Raw genomic sequence first — 17,602 nt, forward strand, 5'->3', positions numbered from 1 at the left:
TAAGAGGTTGTAGTCTCCAAAAGGAGGGGAAAAAAGGTTTTCCAGTCACTGTAAAAGTAAACTTTCTTTTTTCCCTATTTTTTTAAATCAGAAAGTCAGAATAGTCCAAGGAAGAAAACGAAGCTGACCAGTAATCCACCACCTGGCCATAGTACTCTGTGGACAGTGTACCCATCCAGACTGCTTTCAGTAAACATGCCTGTTTTGGCTTGTTCTTTTTGTTGTTGCTGTAAAAACACACTTTTTTTTTTTTTTTAATTAATTCTTAATGGAGGATAGTTGATTTTCAGTGTTGTTGTTAGCTTCTGCTGTGCAGCAAAGTGAATCCATTATATATGTAGATTTATCCACTCTTTTTTAGATTCTACATATAGGTCATTGCAGAGTACTGAGTGGACTTCCCTGGGCTATACAGTAGGTTGTTATTAGTTATCTCTTTTCTATATAGTAGTGTATATATGTTGATCCCAATTTATCCCCTTGCCCCCACCCTTGGCTTACTTTCAAATAAGAAATCTCACTTTATAAGCACGGTTGTAGCTATTTCTTTTATTTTGAAACATAGTGTGAATGAGTCCTATTCTAAACTGGGTTTGTGAACTGTTAGAAAATAAAGGATTTCTAACTGAGGTCAGCATACTTTTCTACAGGAAAAAACATTGAAACAATAGAATTGACTTTTTGGGGCTTTTCCCACAGAAGCTGATTTAATTATCCCATAATTCCTGAAGAAGCTTAGAAGCAAAAGCTAAAGCTGCCAGGGACTTCAGTGGCGATCTGAGTCCAAACTCCTTCTCTAAGTGAGGAAGCAGAGGCCTAGTTATCAATAGATGCTGTCTCACTCCTCACCTTCCCCCACTACATGCGCCTTTGTATTTCCAGCTGCTTCTCTTCAAGGAACTGGGCAGAGGGGGCCGTCTGCTGCCCCGCCCCCCAGGTCCCTCAGAAGGCACTCAGTCCATCTGGCTCCACTGCCCCCTTAGCTGAGGCTGTTCTGCCAGCGTGGGTGCACACAGGCCCATCTGTCTAATGGTCCATGCTGAGCCAGTACCATTTACAGTATCTTAGGAATTCCAGCCAGTAAACCTGTGGGGGAGGTACTGTCATCTCCATGTTTAAGATTAGGGAACTGAGTTTCAGAGGATAAAGAGCTAGGATGAGGAAGAGCCAAGATTTTCAACTGTGGCTGATTTCAGAGCCTACACTAGTAACTGTAAAGCAAGCCTGCCATTCAGTCTCCTGGCAGTAGAAGAACCCTGTTGGTTCTACAACTAAAAGGTCAGGGAGTCCACCCATCCCTTTCCACACTACAGGAGCCACCCTGATCCAGGCCAGCACCATCTTTTGCTTGTATATGAAGTAACCTCCTTACTCGCCCGCCTTGTTTCCCTCTAACCCACTCTCTGTACTGTATAGACAAAGGTATCTTTTGAAACCATCAGTCAGATCACACCCCCGGCCTGGCCCCACTCCCCACACCTACACCACCTTCATTTGGGTTTCACTGCATACAAAACTAAAATCCTAAGTCCTTGCCATGGCCAGAAGGCCTAGCTAGTTCCTGCCCCTGCCTTCCTCTCTAACTAACTTCATTTTATTCAGTCTTTTTTTTTTTTTCAATCACTCATTAAGCTCTAAGCAATTCCAGCCTTTCTATAAGTTCCTAGAACACCACCTCGGGACCTCTGCACTTTCCTGCCTCGGGACCTCTGCACTTTCCTTCCTCAGGACCTCTGCACTTGCTGTTCTCCCATTGGGATCATTTTTCCTGAATCCTGGCCTGACGGGCCCTTCCATATCCCTCAAGTTGTAAGAGAAATATTCTTCCCTCTGGTCCTCTCTAATCACCCTTCTCGAATCTCTTTCCTGAATGTCGTACTCCTATTTGCTTCTCAACACTCATCCCGCATAGGAGGCAGACTCTGCCCTCTGAGCCACCAGGGAAGCCCACCCTCATCACAGCAGCAGTTAACTTATTTACGTCTGTCTCTGGGACAAGCCTTATTTATACTCTACCGCCTGCCCCAAGTACACACCTACCTGGCCCAGAGTGCTGCTCAGCAGGACAAAGTCAGAAGACTCACGTTCCATCGGGGCTCTGCCACAAAAATGCCTCGAGTGACCCTGGTTAAGTCATTTAATCTTATCTGCACACGCATGCGTGCTCAGTTGTGTCTGACTCTTTGCGATCCCATGGATTGTAGCCCACCAGGCTCTTCTGTCCATGGAATTTTCCAGGCAAGAATACTGGAGTGGGTTGCCATTTCCTTCTCCGAGGACTCTTCCCGACCCAGGGATAGAACCTGCATCTCTTGCGTCTCCTGCATTGGCAGGCAGTGCCACCTGGGAAAGCCCCCATCTAATCTTGGATAAGTTTTTTATTTCCCAAGTGTTGAGCAAGATAATGGTTTTGCTCCCCAACAGTGCTGTTATGAATGTCTTATACCACCATGCATATGAAATAACTATGCAAAGAGAACTGTGATATGCAGAAGTCAGGTACTAGGACCTTTACAGGATGGATGATTTCTTGGGAAACCAACATATTGACTCTTTCCCAGTTTTATAAAATAGTACATTCATTATATTTCTAAAATAGTACATTCATTATTCTCTTCATTCTGACATTCAATTATTGTTTTTCACTTCCTGAAAGCATTCTTTTTTTGTTAATGCCTGATGCATAGTGTTCTTGAAGACATACACCTATCTTGGATTTTGAAAGGCAGAAAAATTTACTCTAGTTAAATTTAAAATTTTAAAATTTAGAATTTTTTCCCCACGTCTGCTCTATATCTTTTGAAAGATCAAGAGCCAAAGAATTCCTTTAAAAGACACCCAAGGAGAGCCAACAGAACTACTTCTGTGTGGTTACAACCACCCAAACTGTTTATGTAACTCCATGCATTGCAGTAGCTATAAACTTTCCCCGAGTTCATTATCTTTAGGGCGATTCTCTAGATAGTACAAAATTGAAGTGACTCCCTCTAGGATCCCTGGCAAGCAAAGCCAGCTCCAGGAACCACTAACAAAGCAGTCCTGAGAAAGCTGCAGCAATTTGAGTACCCAAAACATACCCTTGACCAGGGCCTCCCCTGGCTCAGTCGCTCAGATTGTCCGTTCAGTTAAAACTGTCCCACTGGGGCAACGAGATGCCCTTCATCCAAAGGGGAGCTGGTTATGGTCCCTGGGGAACATGTCACAACTGATAGTTTCCTCTACAGGCAGCAGGCTTCTGTTGACAAGTACGAGGACTATGGTCACAACTTTTCTTAAACAAAGGTTTACTTAACCCACAAGATGTGAGAACAGAGGTCTGAATAAAAATGCTGGATGGGAATCTCAGTCTATCAAACACCTCTTTACATTATAATTCTTCCAAATAGCAACTTGGCTGGCTCCTCTCAAGCTTAGGAGAGATTTATAGGGTCATTTAAGGTCACATGGAAACAAGCAACCCGAATCAGGATGTACTTACCTCACGTCCGACCCTCAAGGTCATCAGAAATCTGGGCTTGCAGCAATGGAGCAAAAAAGTGCCGAACTCAGCCAGCTTTTTATAGTCACACCAATTAGGAGACAGCCAAGGATTCTGGGCTTTGTTTCATCTGGTCCACAGGGCAAACCTCAAAACCTGATCGTGTATCCTGCTGGGCAAAGCTATATGACTTAAGAAGTCTTTGCTGAAGTCCATGGGGTTGCTAGGAGCTGGACATGACTAAGCGACTTCACTTTCACTTTTCACTTTCACGCATTGGAGAAGGAAATGGCAACCCACTCCAGTGTTCTTGCCTGGAGAATCCCAGGGACGAGGGAGCCTGGTGGGCTGCCGGCTATGGGGTCGCATGGAGTCAGACACGACTGAAGCGACTTAGCAGCAGCAGTAGGAAGTTGAAAGGACCAGAAATGATCTTACTGGGTGAAGTTTTTTATTTTGTAGCCATTTGTGCCCCTCATTATGTTGCAAAACAAGATTGGGGCTGGGGACCAGGTTGAGGGTTGGTTCAAAAATACCTATGCTCTCATATTTTAGCTCTGATGGCAATAGCTTAAATCAAATATTTCCTTCTTTGCAGATATAAAGGTTACAAACAAGATGTTTATTGATGTACTTAATCTTTATCTCCCAAGTTTATAAACAGCAAAGTTACATTCCTTTCTCTAGTTCTTCTCATCTCTGCCTTCCATACTTAGCTGGCCCAATACAAACCAATACATAGTTTATGCTTTATGTTCTAACTGTAAAATGTGGCTTTATTTTGGCTTCTTTTTCTATAAAGAGGAAAACCTTAATTGGAAAACATTTAACTCCTTTAAACAAACAAATGAACAAACAAATGCATGTTTAGTGTGCTAGAAAGAAGAAAGAACTTTCTCTGTGCAGCGTGTACCTGGGGTCCATCCCACTCCAGCAATTTCTGGAAGCACTTATTTGGTACTATATGGCTAACTCTCTATTTCACACTGGCCAAAATTAATTCCTCAGAGGGGTTATGCAGCAACTGAAGAGGTACAATAACTCTGATTTCCACATGTGCATTTAAAGTAGAATCTCCAATGCTCATAACTACATCACAGAGACAGCACAGGGACCCGCAGATGTGAATCAAGGTTATGGACAGCAGAAATGGCTTAAGGCCAGGCCACACTCTTCTTGAATGGATTAGACACACACAGTTTTAAATCATCAGAAAGGCTCCTTTGTTTGTCTTCTGTGTTCCGCCAATGTAGTGGGGAGCCGAGCCGGAGATTTCAATATGCTTCTGCACTTTCACTAAAAAATTCTAGGCTGGCAACACTGTCAGGCTGTCACGACTGAGTCAAGATCTGTATTGTCCTGAGAACTTGTGTGCACAGAGACACAATAAAGTTAAGATCCAGGAACTTAAAGGGATGGAACAAATAAAATAGGCAGGGCTCAGGAAAATTCTGCCAAAACAGTAATTTCAAAAGCAGAGGTTTTGTGTAAAATGTCTTACCCAAAGTCAAATCTAGAAATGACTTCAGAAAATTCTCCAGCTGGCATCTCCTAAAGGAGGCATTGTAGCAATGGTTTTTATTACTATGTTTATTTTTACTGAGGTATAGTTGATTTATAATGTTAAGTTTCAGATGTACAAAACAGTGATTCACAATTTCAAAGGTTATAGTCTATTTATACTTATTATAAAATATTGGCTATATTCCCTGTGTTGTACAATATACCCACGTAGCTTATTTATTTTATACATAGTAGCTTGTACCTCTTAATCCTCTACCCATATCTGGCCCCCGCCCCTTCCCTCTCTCTATTGGTAACCCATTTATATCTGTGAATGTTTCTTTTTGGTTATATTCTTTAGTAATGGTTTTAATTAAGATAACAGGTCTCAACATGGAGGTTTTATTTTTGGCTAATAAAAATTTTGAAGATTATTTAGTTAAAAACTAAGTATCTCAGCAAACTTATATGCCAACTCAATAGAATGCAAAAGTAGTAATCAGACTCTTCAGGTCTCCAAGTGAATTATAATGTTACAATCACTGAAACAGTGTGGCCAGAATAGACAGAATTCAGTAGGGTGAAATTCAGAAGCAGATCTGGTAGGGAAGGATTGTATTAATAGGTATGGCTCTGGTAAAGATGGCAATTGCCTCCCAACATCCACCCTCCCTTTACTACGAGAATCTCTATATTGTTGACAGCAGAACCATACCCCTCTAAAAGACTTTTCCCCCTGCCTCCCTTGTAGAGGAGCAGTCAATGAAATACAGTGTGGGGTATCTGGGAAAGCTCTTCAGATGAACCTGATTCACTGGTATGCCATCTGTGGCTTTCCTTCCCCGTTCATCCACTTTTCTGCTTGGAATTCTGACATGATGGCTCGTATGGTAGCAACCACCTTGGGACCATGAACAGGCCAAGAGAATACTAGCAACCTCAGCCCCCAAATCCTCAAACCATGCAACCAGCAGTGACCACCCACTCTACAGTTTTATTATGCTAGTAAAATAAGCCTTTATACGTGTAAGCAAATTTGCAAAGGTGCAACTTTGAAAGAACATATGAAAATGGTAATGCTTCACACACACAAACTGAAACCAGGTGTCCACTTGAACAACAGTATAATCCTATATACAGGCAAGCACAAATGTGTCTCACATGAGGCTGAAATTCTCATCTGTTTGGATTTAGAGGCAAATGGTGGTTTTAGATAAACCTCTGAAGAAAAGCAAACTCTCAGAGTTACCAATTTAACTCTGATACTGGCATGAACTGAGCAGTCTGCTCACCAGGCCTCAGGTAAGCTGTCTTCAGCTTACAGCATACCCCCTCTTGGATCTCTGAAGGTCACCTTGCAGGTTGGCTGCCTTCGTGAGAGCATGTTTTGCAACAAGCTTGTTGTATGTCAAGAAACAGAGTATCGGCACCATGGAGGGTGAAGTGTGTCCAGCTGTTCTTCCCTCCTCCTCTTGCATGCTCCCCTTCCTCTCCTCCCTGCCATACCCTCAGCTGCCTCCATCTCACCCTCCTGCTTTATCTGTGCATAGCATTAAGGTTTGGAATTTAAAGCCAAGGTTTCTGAAGTCCTAAACTGCACTGACAAGAGGTCACTAATCTTGTTAGAACTCTGCCTCCTCATCTGTGAAAGAGGGTCAGGGGTGCTCACTCCCATGAATACAGTGACGACTAACTCAGCTCATGCACTGGGTATATTTTGGCAGGAAAAGCCAATGGGTGCCATTTGAGAAAACCATTAAAAAAAATCAGTAGTGTTAAAAAGTCTTGTTCCTTAGCCTATCCTAGAAAAGCTGTCCCATAAATGTGGCGAGGTCATGGGTGGGTGAGTGTCTGGATAGATGGATGGAAAAATGGGTGGCTGGCTGGCTGGAGAGGTAGATGGACATGGATGGATTCGTGGTGAAAATTTCAGCCATTTTTTTTTCTCTTTAAAAATATTTTTTTTTAGTTGAAGGATAATTGTTTTACAGAATTTTGCTATTTTCTGTCAAACCTCAACATGAATCAGCCATAGGTATACATATGTCCCCCTCCCTCCTGAACCTCCCTCCTACCTCCCTCCCCACCCCACCCCTCTAGGTTGATGCAGAGCCCCCTGTTTGAGCTTCCTGAGCCATACAGCAAATTCCTGTGGGCTGTCTATTTCACATATGGTAAAGTGAGTTTCCATGTTACTCTCTCCATACATCTCACCCTCTCCTACCCTCTCCCCGTGTCCATAAGTCTGTTCTCTATCCTCATGTTTCTTTTTTCTTTTTTTTAAATTAATTAATTTTAATTGGAGGCTAATTACTTTACAATATTGTGGTGGTTTCTGCCATACATTGACATGAATCCACCATGGGTGTACATGTGTCCCCATCCTGAACCCCCCTCCCACCTCCCTCCCCATCCTATCCCTCAGGGTCATCCCAGTGCACCAGCCCTGAGCACTCTGTTCCATGCATTGAACTTGGACTGGTCATCTATTTCACATATGATAATATACATGTTTCAATGCTATTCTCTTAAATCACCCCACCCTCGCCTTCTCCCACAGAGTCTAAAAGACTGTTCTTTACATCTATGTCTCTTTTGTTGTCTCGCATATAGGATTGTCATTACCATCTTTCTAAATTCCATAGGCATGCATTAATATACTGTTTTAGTGTTTTTCTTTCTGGCTTACTTCACTCTGTATAATAGGCTCCAGTTTCATCCACCTCATTAGAATTGATTCAAATGTATTCTTTTTAATGGCTGAGTAATACTCCATTGTGTATATGTACCACTGCTTTCTTATCCATTCATCTGCTGATGGACATCTAGGTTGCTTCCATGTCCTGGCTATTATAAACAGTGCTGCGATGAACATTGGGGTACACGTGTCTCTTTCCCTTCTGGTTTCCTCAGTGTGTATGCCCAGCAGTGGGATTGCTGGATCATAAGGCAGTTCTATTTCCAGTTTTTTAAGGAATCTCCACACTGTTCTCCATAGTGGCTGTACTAGTTTGCATTCCCATCAACAGTGTAAGAGAGTTCCCTTTTCTCCATACCCTCTCCAGCATTGTTTGTAGACTTTTTGATAGCAGCCATTCTGACCGGTGTGAGATGGTACCTCATTGTGGTTTTGATTTGCATTTCTCTGATAATGAGTGATGTTGAGCATCTTTTCATGTGTTTGTTAGCTATCTGTATGTCTTCTGGGAGAAATGTCTATTTAGTTCTTTGGCCCATTTTTTGACTGGGTCATTTATTTTTCTGGTATTGAACTGCATGAGCTGCTTGTATATTTTTGAGATTAGTTCTCTGTCAGTTGCTTCATTTGCTGTGGTTCAGTGGCATTAAGCACAATTACACTGTTGTACAACCATCACCAGTACTCATCTGCAGAACTTATCATCTTCCCCAAGTGAAACTCTGTGTCCATCAAACACTAAACACTCCCCTCTCCATGGCCCCTGGCAACCGCCATTCTAGCTCATCTTCCTATGAATTCGACTACTCTAAGAACCTTGTTTTAGAGGAATCATGCAATATGTCACTTCATAGCTGGTTTATCTCACTTAACACCAAGTCTTCAAGTTTCACTCACATTACAGAGCACGTGTAAATTTCCTTCCTTTGAAGGCTGCATAGTATTTCCTTGGATGTACACAACCACATTTTGTTTTTCCACTTGCGGAAAGTGTCTGTTTATGGACACTTGCATTGCTTCTACCTTTTGGCAACCGCGAATGCTGCTGCTGTGGACACGAGGGAACAAACACTAGTTCATGGCTTTGCTTTCACTTGTGTTCATATGTTACACGTCTTTATTTTTATATATCCTATTTCTATCCCCCTTCCCTGGCTGCCCATCCATCCAGCAAACATTTACTGTGTGTCTACTACATCCCAGGCAGGCATGTTGTTGGATCCTGCAGAGATACAACTAGAGACTATGCTGTCTGGCGGAATAAATACACAGACAAAGAACTAGTGAGGTTCTGAGAGACTTGACAACACAATTTGAGGAATCCCAGTGGTTTTGTGACATTTAAATTTTGTTGTTTAGGGATAAACTCCCAGAAAAGGTAAGTCACTAGCTAGCATTTAGAAAAGTTTCTTTTCTTTAGAGATTCTTTTGCTGTGGTGTTCATCTTATGTTAGGGCTTCCCTGGTGGCTCAGACAGTAAAGAATCTGCCTGCAGTGCGGCAGACCCAGGTTTGAGCCCTGGGTTGGGAAGATCCCCAGGAGAAATGAATGGCTACCCACTCTAGTATTCTTGCCTGGAGAATTCCATGGACAGAGGAACCTGGTGGGCTACATACAGCGCATGGGGTCGCAGAGTCGGACACGACTGAGTGGCTTTCACATTTTCGCTTTTCCTTCACATCTCCCCTCTGGCTGCACATCCCTTACTCCAGTTGCATGATCTTCACATCACTTGGCAGTATTTTCCCATGATCCAGCCTTGGTGACTTACTTTGTGCCTACCTGTGTGTCACTCTGCCTCTCTCCCCCAACCCATCAGCTTTCACATCTCTCTGCTTCTGCCTGAGAGTAGGGCAGGCTATGGCTGGAAGGGCTGAAGGAAGGGAGAACCTGGGGAAGACGACAGCTGGCAGAGAGAGCCCTCCTTACTGCCCCCCAGAAGGAACGTGGGGGCATGGGGCAAGGATGCCACACTGCAAATATCCAGCCACGCTGCAGTGACGCAGAGAAGGAACACAGGGGCTGGGCTACGCCTAGTTCTTGCTGATCCTGGGCTTGCCCTCTGCTGCCATCTGAATGAGTTCTGCCAGAGGCTGTCCTGGTAGGATCTGGTAGATGACCAGGAAAATACCAAGGTCTACAGAAGCAGGATTGAAAAACAAGGTTTTCAAAGTCCTGCAGAACCTTTATCCAAGAGCAGACCAGCTGACAGACCTGAGTCTGAGCACAGCCAGGAAGCTTTCCTTCAAAGCGACAACCTCATCTATTTTCCCCTGAACTACACTGGAAAAACAACAAGGGGGGCAGGAAGAAGGAAAAGCAGTCAAAGAGGCAGAAGTACAGGATATCATGGAGATTTCCTAGAGATTACAAACAGTTCCCTTACCACCCAGCACTTCTTTTTTTCTTGCCATGCTAAGCTAGAATGTCACATCAAAAAAGGTTTGGTAGCATCCTGGAGGAGGAAAGTAGGCTTGGATTTTATTGGGATTTTTTGCAGTTTGGTTTAAAGCTGGTCTTTCAACGCAGCATGACAGAGGAGGGAGAGGGCTTGAGTAGGACTGCATAAAGTGCTAGTTGCTTAGTCATGTTCGAGTCTTTGCGACCCCATGGATTCGAGCCCACCAAGCTCCTCTGTCCATGGGATTTCCCAGGCAAGAATACTGGAGGGGGTTGCCATTTCCTTCTCCAAGGGTCTTCCCCAACCAGGGACGGAACCCAAGTCTCCTGCATTGCAGGTGGATTCTTTACCATCCGAGCCACCTGGACTGGATAAGGATCATGAATGATCGTGAAGGACCATGAATGTGAAAGTGCAGGGGTCCAGGCGTTTTTCATGCTCCAGCAACCATGGCTCAAAAGCATTCTCGCCATAAAACTGTTCTGCTTTCTGACTTTTAAAACTTTTGTGTGTGTGTGATTATTTAAGTGTACTCCTTTAAGAATCAACTCTCTGACATACATCACAGCAGGATCCTCTATGACCCACCTCCCAGAATATCAGAAATAAAAGCAAAAATAAACAAATGGGACCTAATTAACCTTAAAAACTTCTGCACATCAAAGGAAACTATCAGCAAGGTGAAAAGACAGCCTTCAGAATGGGAGAAAATAATAGCAAATGAAGCAACCGACAAACAACTAATCTCAAAAATATACAAGCAACTCCTACAGCTCAACTCCAGAAAAATAAATGACCCAATCAAAAAATGGGCCAAAGAACTAAATAGACATTTCTCCAAAGAAGACATACAGATGGCTAACAAACACATGAAAAGATGCTCAACATCACTCATTATCAGAGAAATGCAAATCAAGACCACTATGAGGTACCATTTCACACCAGTCAGAATGGCTGTGATCCAAAAGTCTACAAATAATAAATGTTGGAGAGGGTGTGGAGAAAAGGGAACCCTCTTACACTGTTGGTGGGAATGCAAACTAGTACAGCCACTATGGAGAACAGTGTGGAGATTCCTTAAAAAACTGGAAATAGAACTGCCTTATGATCCAGCAACCCCACTGCTGGGCATACACACTGAGGAAACCAGAAGGGAAAGAGACACGTGTACCCCAATGTTCATCGCAGCACGGTTTATAATAGCCAGGACATGGAAGCAACCTAGATGCCCATCAGCAGATGAATGGATAAGAAAGCTGTGGTACATATACACAATGGAGTATTACTCAGCCATTAAAAAGAATACATTTGAATCAGTTCTAATGAGGTGGATGAAACTGGAGCCTATTATACAGAGTGAAGTAAGCCAGAAGGAAAAACACCAATACAGTATACTAACGCATATATATGGAATTTAGAAAGATGATAACAATAACCCTGTGTACTGATGAATGGAACAGTCTTATGGACTCTGTGGGAGAGGGAGAGGGTGGGAAGATTTGGGAGAATGGCATTGAAACATGTAAAATATCATGTATGAAACAAGATGCCAGTCCAGGTTCAATGCACGATACTGGATGCTTGGGGCTAGTGCACTGGGATGACCCAGAGGGATGGTATGGAGAGGGAGGAGGGAGGAGGGTTCAGGATGGGGAGCACATGTATACCTGTGATGGATTCATTTTGATATTTGGCAAAACTAATACAATTATGTAAAGTTTAAAAATAAAATAAAATTAAAAAAAAGAATCATATATGAGCAAAATTTCACATTAAAAAAAATTAAATAACCCTAATCTCCCAGCAAAATACAGACTTGACCACAAAATATCTAAATTCTAGAGCCTGGAAGGATAGAGTCCTGAAGCAGAGAGAAATGACAAGGCACATTTTTTTGCTTCCCATTAGTTGGAAATTTCTGAATTCACCTTAATCTGACCATTAACAAGCTGAAACTTACCTTGGATCACCTACGCAAAAAACCAAGACGCTGATGGTATAAACATAATAGGGACGGAAAAGCAATTGTCAGAGACCAACTGCTCCTGCCGAATGTACTAGGGATACTGAACCATGGGGGGCACTCAGGAAGGATCTGGGAAACAGGCCTCACGTGGAGAAACCACGCGAGGGGCACTTCCAACAGCAGTAATTTAAATGCAAACACCAGTGGGGCTGATGACAAGCATTCTTCCAATTTTAGGCCCCCCAGGGTCCATAAAGATGCCAAGTTTTTAAGCCTCATTAACTGTGACAAAGGCCTCTAATCGAGATGCTCCTGTTGTTATTTACTTCCTCGGGCCAGGACACCAGCAGAGAGATCAGCAGAGGGCTCAAAGGTTCACGTGAAAAAGGACAGAAGGACCCAAACAGATCTGGGCAAACTTGGGTCTAGTAAGATGAAACTGAACAGAGATACATACAAAGGCTAACAGTCAGGTCCACGAAATTAACTGCATCGTACCAGCTGGAGAAACGTGATTTCACAGGAGCATCTGGAGAGAATGGTTCAGGGTTTTGGCTGACTGTATATTCAGGAAGAGTCCCAGTTTGTTTGGTACAAGACTGCCAAAAGATTTTTAAAAGGCAGAAAAACCAAACCAGAAACCAAACCAGTATAATCCTGGGCAACATGAAAACCACAAGCTGTAGAACGTTAGAGCCTAAAGGGATCTTAGCATTTTCCATCAGCGTAGACTGTAGGACAGAGGAACGGATGGGTCTGTGTCTGGGTACCACCCTCTACCAGGACACTGTCTGATGGAAAAGTAAGCAGCACAGTGAGCTAGTGACCACAGGAGGGAAACGGAAGGCTAAGACCAAAGAAGGGAAAAAACAAAGAGGCATGGCTGCAAATATTAATTCATAGGTTTACTGGGCCCCACTAGCAGAGGTTCTGATTTAGCCGGTCTGATGGCTGCAGAATTGGCATTTCTAGCAAGTTCCCAGGTGACGCTCGTGCAGCTTGTCCAGGGATCACACTTTGAGAACCGGTGCTCTAAGAAACAACATCTTGTTTTCACAATATATATATATATATATATATATTTCTAAGATTTTCCTAAGACACAATGGCCTGTTTTTCTGCTAAGTCCAAATTAGGGAGAATTTGCTGGTTTTGAAACACCACACATTTATATTTAAGAATATGCTCCTTTTAAAACCTTATTGTTTAGCAGAAGTTCCACCTTTGCTTTCTGACCCTTAGTATTTCTTACTAGCTCAGCTTCACAAAGCAGACTTCTGCTTCCATTTCTGGCATTTTTATATAATAGGCAGTTTCCCTCTGGTCTTCTACTTTTCCTGAATTTTCTATTGTGTTCAGCAAATCAAGCTTCATTACATATTAAGATGTGACCTGCTTTTACCAAATGGTATCTGGTTTCCCATATCTTCTAAAATAGTAAATATTGACCCAATCCTTTCCCTTAAAATCCACACTGAGCACACCATGCCTGGGGGCCCATTAGGTTTTGAAGCAGCTGCATTCAACTCCTGATTAATATAATTTGATCTTATATATGTGAAGCTTCAGCCTGTAGATCCCAGTTGGTAAATAACCAGCATGTGAAAATGCATATAAAATAGCATGCAAAGCAATGCAAATTAATACAAAACATATATCTCTAAATTGCTTGGGAAAAGTCTGTAAGCCTTGACATTGTTATTATCTGCTTTGCTTATTGCATTCTGACAAGCAGTGACCAGATCCTTTTATGAATTTCATGCAGCATCCAGCATGTTATACTTGTTGACTTGCTAAGGGGGAAGTGACCCTGCCTGTGAGTCAGGCAAATGGGATCCTGGCCTTAACTTCCACTGCTGTTGGGCTCTCTGGACTTGGACAGGATCTCAAAATTCTGAGTCTCCGAATCTACATCTGGAAAAGATGGGAATGAGATCATCATCATAAAACCACCCGCTCTAAGGCTTCCCGAGCATTCATTATGCACCAGGTACAATGCACACAGGCACACACTGTACAGAGATGACGTACACACAAGTGTTGTGCACACACAATGCACACATGCTTACCTTGTGCACACCTCATGCACACAGGCAATCCTCCCCACAGCCCCTGAGCAGGGACCAGAACACACACCCCTCCGACGTGGGGCCATTTCAGAGACCAGGAAACCAGGTCAGAAAGGTAAGGAAACGTGTGAAAGGTCATAAGGTAGGCAGTGGAAGGGTCAGAGCCAGGGACTCAGCAGTCACATTCCAGGGGCCGCTCTGAGCTACAGTGCAGCTCTCTTTCATGGTTGCCATCTATGTTCCTCCTCATCATTAAATTTCCACGATCTACAAAGTAAAACTTCAAATTTCACGGTCATGTGGGTTTCAAAACATCGCTTCAGTAGATGGTGATGGTTTATGTTTTATGAGTTTGACAGTGGAATGACAGCATAATCAGACTGTTTGTAACCTACTACATTAGTTATGTGGCTTCTGCTTAGTTACGTGGCTGCTACTCATCCATCAGACCACAATGATTGTGTGCTTAGTCACTCAACTGTATCCAACTCTTTGCGACCCCAGGGACTGTGGCCTGCCAGGCTCTGCCCATGGAATTTTCCACGCAAGAATACTGGAGTGGGTTACCATTTCCTCCTTCAGGGGATCTTCCCAACCCAGGGACTGAACCCAGGTCCCCTGTGTTGCCTGCCTTGGCAGGTGGGTTCTTTACCACTGAGCCACCTGGGAATCCCACTCATCCATCAGGTCCACCTTAAATCTCCCCAAGAAGGCTTCCTGCCTCCCCCAGATCAGTGAGCTACATCTGTCCCCCTGCACCTCAATATGGGCCTGGCACACAGTAAGGGCTCACTGAATTTGGGACAGATTGGCTTTTCAACCTCACATCACACAACCTTCCTATCTTATTGCTTTCTTCCTGCATCTAAACCAAAAAAGGAAACCACAGTTTTACTTCATAATCATAGTTTTAGCCATCACAGTTTTCTTCCAGTATGTGGGGCTATGATAAGGCCCAGGGCACCAAATCATACTGAGCAGTCACATTCCAGGGGCCGCTCTGAGCTACAGTGCAGCTCTCTTTCATGGTTTCCATCTATGTCCCTCCTTACCATTAAATTTCCATGATCTACAAAGTAAAACTTCAAATTTCACTGTCACATGGGCTTCAAAACATTGTTTCAGTAGATGGTGAACGTGTTGGCTTCTGTGACTTCTATCCTCAGTCATTCTCAGGGGACCAGGAACTGGACATCACTACAGCCCCACCTGCCCCCGCCCGCCCAACTGAGCTCATTCAAAGTCAGTTTGATAACTATTGACTGCCCACCTATCCTGAGGGTACTTAGTGTGAAGCCAAGCGCCAACCTTGACTTACTGCCCAAAACCCGCCATTCACTCTTACCTCCCTCTGTGCAGACCTTGTGGCATTCAGTAAATGTGCCTCTCAAAGGAGACAAATTTACAGTTGTCCCCACTTCCCGCCCCCAAACGAAATCCTTTCACTCAGTGCCACACAACCTGATTCTTTGGATACTGTTTCTCTGCAAATACAAGCATGATACGATTCAACAGCAGCTTAATCGATCATTTCTCACAGAGAATTGATTCTTAGAAAGTGCAATAGAGGAACTGCTTTCTGCAGTAACCTCCTGACTTTTAAAGATTTTACTTCCTCAAGACGCCATCAACAAAAGCTGTCAAAACTGACAGCTAGGTTCTAGATTGTCTTAAACTGATAGGTGGTTCAATAGGTGGTTCAACAAGGGCATGCTTCTGTAAAACCAGAAGAGGTGACTTCTATCTACCGAACCACATGAACATTTAATTTAATATCACTGAATGTCATCCCCAACTCCCTTAATCTGGTTTGCCTCTTTTCAGTTTAAAGGACGAGAAGAGGGAACGACAAGTGCCTAAGGGCGAAGGTCACCTCTCCCTTATCCAGCGAGAGGAAAACACGGTTCCCACTACAACCACAAGGAAAACCTCGCCGAGCAGGACAACTCAGTTCTGAAATATACATACAGTATCCATCCGCTCGCACTGTTAGCCTACGTGAAGATGGTAAACTGACTCGAGAGCCTAGATCTCTTGGCTCGGATCCTCGGAGGCTCCCAGCTCGATGGAAGAGGTGCCGCCACCTCACAAGGGGACGATCCGGGCCAGCTCTGCGGTACGAAAACTTGACCGTAAAAAGCGCAGAAGCTCGTCCCAGCGGCAGGCGCGGCGGGGAGGACCGCTCCGCAGCTTCTAATCCGCGACCTACTGAGAGACGCGCACGCCCACCTGGTCCTAAAGGAGAAGCCACGCCAGCAGCCCATTCCCGCGCGCCGCGTCCCGCGCCGCCCCCTCGCCTCCGCCGCCCCCGGGCAGCGCGGCGCGGCGACGCGCCGCGGGTCCAGGGCTGCGGAGAGGCTGGCGACGGCGCGGCACAGCGTGCGTCCGACCCCGGCTCCGCAGGTCCCTCACGGACCCGCCCGTCGCCCCTCACCTGGGCGGCTCTCGGCGGCCGGGAGGAGAAAGACCGCAGTATCCCCAGCCCCGGAAGGGGCGCGACGGGGAGCCGCGTCCTCACCGCTCCGAGAGAGCCCGGGACGAAACCTAGGTGCGGGTGCGCCCGGCTGCTGCCGGCCTCCCAGACCGGCCCTGCCCGGCGCCGGGAGCCCGGGGTGCGGGCACCACGGCCGCGTCTCTGCAGGGCAGCCTCAGGCAGACGCGCGCTGACCGCCCCGCAGCCGGGCGGCCTCGGAGAACTTTGCAGCGTCCGGCCACCAGCAGGGGCCCGAGTCAACGAGGGCGCGCAGCCGGGCCAGGGCTCAGCTAGGCTCGCGCGGCGGCTGCCCCGGGCTGACCCCTTCCTTCCTACCTCTCCCTCCCCCACCGAGCGAGGGACGCGGCGCCCAAGTTCTCCCCGGCGGGGAAATGAAAGTCGTGAGGAAGGGGTCCCGGGCATCCGAGGCTGGGCCAGGAGACCCGCACGCTGGCCCCGAGCGTTCCTCGCCGGCCTGCGTGGCCGAGTGGACTTACGAAAAGGGAGCGGGGGAGCCCCGGGCGCGGAGTCCCCGCGGATGGACGAGTCGCTCCGGCCCGGCCGCGAGCTGCGCTTTAGGCTCCCGGCCCCTCGGCGGCGGCGGCGGCAGCCTCTGGCTCCAGGCTCTCGCCTCCTCCTCGTCCTCCGCCGCCACCTCCTCGGCGCGCCCGGCTGGGGAGTCGCTCTCCCCCGGCCGGGGGCTGGGAGCGCGCTGAGCGGCCCCCGTGACGTGGAGGGAAAGGAGGAGCGTCGCCGCCGCGCTCCCGCAGAGGGAGCTCCGGCCCCGCGCTCCGGGGCCCCGGCGCCGCGCCGGGGACTAAGTTCCCAGGTGCGCGGTGCGCTGCGCTCTCCGCCGCCGCTCGGAGCGTCAGCCAGCTTCGGTTCCCTCCCCGCATTCAACAGCAAGAAAGCGGAGGTCTGGAGAGCTAAGTGACTTGCCCAGAGATGATCAGAGGGCGGTGACAGAGCAAACACATCTGCGACTCGTTGCTTTTTCCTTTGCGAGGCTCCGGT

The 17,602-nt window shown here is 45.9% G+C and overlaps 1 protein-coding gene across 2 annotated transcripts in view; it reads right to left on the minus strand.

The window, feature by feature from the left end:
* GCNT4 (glucosaminyl (N-acetyl) transferase 4) overlaps nt 1–17,283 on the minus strand; it is a 30,999-nt gene extending 13,716 nt beyond the window's left edge. Inside the window, exon 1 of one of the 2 annotated variants that reach the window (XM_027552891.1) lies at nt 17,086–17,283. The gene's annotated coding sequence lies outside the window, so the exon portion shown is untranslated. Of the gene's footprint in view, nt 1–3,077; nt 3,740–17,085 lie in introns of those variants that run through there. The other variant, XM_027552892.1, reaches the window with a different exon arrangement.
* Nucleotides 17,284–17,602: the final 319 nt, after the last annotated feature.

Source organism: Bos indicus x Bos taurus, chromosome 10, assembly GCF_003369695.1.
Source record: "Bos indicus x Bos taurus breed Angus x Brahman F1 hybrid chromosome 10, Bos_hybrid_MaternalHap_v2.0, whole genome shotgun sequence".
Classification (NCBI taxonomy): Eukaryota; Metazoa; Chordata; class Mammalia; order Artiodactyla; family Bovidae; genus Bos; species Bos indicus x Bos taurus.